A 5,039-nucleotide genomic window follows, 5' to 3' on the forward strand; every position below is an offset into this window, starting at 1 on the left:
CAAAATCAAATAGCGCATTGCGAGAGATCCAAGGATGGATGGATATGGGGTTTGTCTTGGGTTGGTCCCCCCCAGTTCCCTCCTGGAGCCCACAAGGCTAGTTGTATCCCTGGGTCGCACCCCTCGTTCGCCCTGTTTGCTCGCCCCTGTTTCGAGCTCGTGCCTCACTCCTCTGGCAATAGGGAAACCTTCTCTGGTTAAGAAATGGTTGCTAGCCCCTCTTTCGAGCTCCAGCCTCACTCCTTTGGCAATAGGCAAACCTCCTCTAGTAAAGAAATCATAGCTGACAAAGGAGTTGCTCACCCTCAAAATCCATGCCTCTCATCTGCCCACGCTTCCAAAAGCACCTATCATATGTCATCTATCGTCTGCAGGTGTGGCCTAACTTTTATTTTTATATTTTCTGTTATTTTTTATACCTATGAGATGCATGCAGCAGTTGGAAGTATATGCTGGTGAATGAATTTCACCAGCAAAGTTCTTCTCAAGATTTTGAACAATCTTCTCCCAAGGAAGGGTGCAAGGCATACCCCTTGAATGAACACGACCACAACAGCGCTCCTCAAATCACCAACATACTCTTTTTATTTTATCCACTCCTCATCCAATCTAAAGTGCACCTCTCTTTATGGCACACACCTACCTAAACACCCCATTGACCCACCCAAGTACTTGCAAGTCCCCCCCCCCCAAATACACACACACACACATATGCAAACTCCTTTCACAAGTGCATGTCCCACAAGTCAAATCTACATTGTTCAATTACTCTCTTCCCCCCCTCTAACTTCTCCTCCCCCACTTCAAAGCACAAAGTCATAACCAATTGAGAGCTTCATGAACTCCCAAAAATTTGAGCCGAAAATATTCGAAGTTGATAGTTGCTTATTATCCCATGCTAGTGGAGCTTCCATTTACTCTTGAATGACTTTCCCAATGCTTAAAAAATGTAGGGGGTTCGCTTACCAAACGCTCCTATCTTCAACAAGGTTTTAACTTGAGGGAAAATTTTCCACCACCTTCAAACAATGGGGGAAAGGTATGGAGAAATGGCAATTTTGTGTGCTTCCTATATCAAACCCCCTAATATTGTTAATAAATGTGGTCATGGGAAACACTTTTACATTTCAAAGGCATTTCTACTTATAGATGATGGATTCGTTGATTTGTCGCAATCTTAGACCTCATCATAGATCCAATTGCCTTTCTTTATTCCATTCTTCAAGTCAACCATCCTCAAAGTTCACACACCATGTTCCAAAGCCCCACTTTTTCCCTTTAAACTAATCCCAATTTTCAATTTTAAGGCCCACTTATGTAAGATGCCATTCCCAACTCACCCTTGCCGTCCAAATGGCTTCATATAGTGCCTTGCGTCTCTCTCTCTCTCTCTCTCTCTCTCTATCTCTCTCTCTCTCACACACACACACAAACCCCCCCTCAGTAGACACTTCACTTTGAACAATAACTTACAAGCTCTATTATATACAACTAAATGCTCTAGTGGGTTCACAACTCTCATAAAACGTAGCCTCTTCTTTTGTATCAATGCTCCTTGACTAATTTGGCACATTAAACATCAATGCAAGCATGGTCGAAATGCCACTAGCAAGCACCACACTATCTTACAATCTTGATCACAAAGGCTCTTATTTTATCATCTATTTATGATTTCTAATATGTTGCAAGTAATGCTTATTTATTGAATTCCATGAGATATATTTTACTCAATGCTTTTCTTTTAAAGTCATAAAGTCATAAAAATATGAGAATCCCTTAATGCCACTATTTGCACTAGCCATTTGCTAACCGGGATAGGCATATCAACTATACACATCAATTCGTCATTCACATAGGCCAAGAATGGCCCATCATGGGAGATGTCAAGATGTGACATGGCTAGGTACCTCTCTACTTTGATTGATGCCAATTTGTTCTTCGCAACAATCATCAGTTACAATATGTTCTAGGAATGCTTTCTCAATACAATGCCCCAAACATTGGAAATCACAACTTAACAATTCAATGCTGTGGAGAGGAAGCAATTAATGTGCATTTAGTGTCTTTTGATTTTATGTATGCTTCTCAATTCCTTTTTTAAAATATAGCAAAGCATTATTTTTAGAGGCATCCATAAGACATATACAAAGAAAGCTTCTCTCAAGGTAGTTCCAAGTATCCCCTCACATGCATTGAGATCTCGATTGGGTAGTTTTGAGTATCTTCTCACAAGCTACGGGTTGAGACAGGATGGGCAGAGGGCTTCCACGTCTACACTTTTTGTGATATGCAAGAAATAGAGACAAAGAAGCAACTTGCATTCATATACCCTATGTGCTACGAGATCTGTGGATGACATCTCTATTAGTTTTGGCCCTCTCAAATAGTACTTGGCATATCTCGATCGTGACGTGTGGCCACTTTCCTCCTTGAGCCCTAGAGACATAGAGATCAGCTAATGAGAACACAAAGTAGAGCACGAGAGGGATCGTCAAAGCCTAATTAGAGGACGATCACAAACCTTTTCTCCAACGACCCAAGCTAGGGGAAATAGTGGACTAGATGTAGTAGAGAATCACTCGACAAACTCAACCATGGGTGGACGTCCACTCACATGAGGGACGCACACATCCTCCTCTATATTTGATGAAAGGACCACTTGAGTGGTGGCAGCACTTGTCAGATGGCAAGCTACCTCAAGGAGACTACAAAGGAGGAGGGAGTTACTTGGATAAACTAATCATGTTGAGCATCAGTATTGATCCATTACTAATTTTCTTCCTCAACACAATTGTCACTCACTAGATCCAGAGCCACTATTAAACAAGATGAACTTGTTTATCCTCAGTAATCTGATGGTGGTCCAGTCATTTGGATGGATAGCTAACGGATTAGTTGAGGCCACACACTTCCCCTTACTTAGGTTTTCTCTCACTCCTAAGAAAATGCACCCTTTGGGTATCATCACATATATCAACCTTTGGTATAGATGCTCGTTTGGTGGCCCTACCCCTTAGCTTTCATTTTATTTGGGTTCTCTCTCTCTCTCTCTCTCTCTCTCTCTCTCTCTCTCTCTCTCTCTCTCTCTCTCTCTCTCTCTCTCTCTTAAATCTTGATCATGCATCGTCCCTGCTCTAACCCACTCACCATCAATTGGTTACTTCATTTGTGGACTTCTAGCCTGAGTTGCAAGCTATAGCCTGTAAATGCTTTCTATTCGCCATCCACATTGATACCAGGTTATAAGACATAGCAAGTTGCCTCTTGTGCTCTTTCAATCCCTTGACATGCCCCAAGGTGATCTGGTATAGGTTGTACAACTTGAGGATCCTTTAACATAGGGACAAAATCTCACATTTATGCTCTTGGGGCCTTTGTCTTAGTGTTTCTCTCCCACAACTCCCTCAACCTTGCCTATGGGCCTTTGACCACCCAAAGAATTTTCCTTCAAAGCCCATTGAATCCCAATAACAAAAGATATATCCCTTTAGAATTTTGCTAATCCCAAGGCTTCAAGGGCATGGATGTCCTTATCCAACAATGAGACAAAGCCTATTTTGAAGTGATTGATAATAAAACTAGAATATACGTATTGGACATGCGTATGCATATATGTAGTATGTATATATGTAGATACATACATACATACATACCTATGTCTGTATGTACATACATATGTGCGTATGACATACATGCATACATATAAATAGTCCAACATGCACTCTAAATCATATAAGTGTGCCATGAGTAAGATTGGAATTGTGATACTCAATACCTCTAACTACTATATCCCGGTCTCTAATGATATTCTTGAAATGCTTCCTCAGCCTTATGTTTAGTTTTACTACACTACAATTCTACGCACATATGTATGTACATACATACGTACATATGTATCTATGTATGAACATAGGTACATATGTATGTATATATGCATGTGTGCTCATACATATATACATTACACACACACACATATGTATATATATGTGCACGCACACACACACACATATATATATGCATATGTATATATATATTTACATATGTATGTATCCACATACATATATACACATGTATGCATGTACATATGTACACATATGTGCATGTTTATGCATATATATGTATATATGTACATAGATCATGTACATAAATACATACATACATGTGTACGACACACATGCATACGTATGTATATGCATATGATGTACATGTGTACATATATATGTACGTGCATGCATACATATGTACGTATGAACCTATCTATATATGTAGGCATGTATGTATGTACATGCGTGTGTACGAATGTACATACATATGTACCTACATATGTATGTACATGCGTTTGTACATTTGTATACAAAGGCATTGTACTTTCATTGTCATTTTCATCAAGCCTCATGCCTTTCTTGATCATGTAAGTACTTTGCTTAGTTGTATATTTCTTTCTCGCATTATTTCATTTCCATTATGCTTTCCTAGTCTTGCTTTTCCTTTCCATTCCATGTCTTGCATCTTCATATGGTATCAGAGCTAGACTATCTTTCAAGAGGTTGAGGTAAGAGATTGAGGACATTGAGGCCTCTCTCCCTCATTCCCCTTGGAGGAACGGCTTCTCCAATTCCATCTAGAGCTCTCTTCTCCACGCCATGATTTGCCACCTCTCTTCTCCTTCCTTCAGCTACATCTTTTTGTGACCTGCAGACGATGTGACGCTTCTATTCTGATCTAGAAGCAGAATCACGGATTTGTGTCTTCAACAAAGTTGTAGAGGATCTTGAGTACTACAAATTTTTTTTAAACATCATTGCAATCTGAGTTTTCTGTGAAAAGTTACAGCCCTTGCAAGAAGTGACGAAATTTGTTTTTGTGCGCGAATTTTGTTCTGGAGCTCAATGATTTGACAGCCCAAGCATGATGCAACCAGCTCAACATGGAGCTATCCATCCTCTTCATCATTGAACTCTGCTCTAGCCCTCCATTTGCTCCTTCTGCCTGACATTCTCTTGGAGCTGCTACCCGTATTCTGCCCGCCATTTTTTCCT

The sequence above is a fragment of the Dipteris shenzhenensis genome, chromosome 2 (genome assembly GCF_047967505.1).
Source record: "Dipteris shenzhenensis isolate YYH24624 ecotype China chromosome 2, Dip_SZ_1.0, whole genome shotgun sequence".
In the NCBI taxonomy this organism is placed as follows: Eukaryota; Viridiplantae; Streptophyta; class Polypodiopsida; order Gleicheniales; family Dipteridaceae; genus Dipteris; species Dipteris shenzhenensis.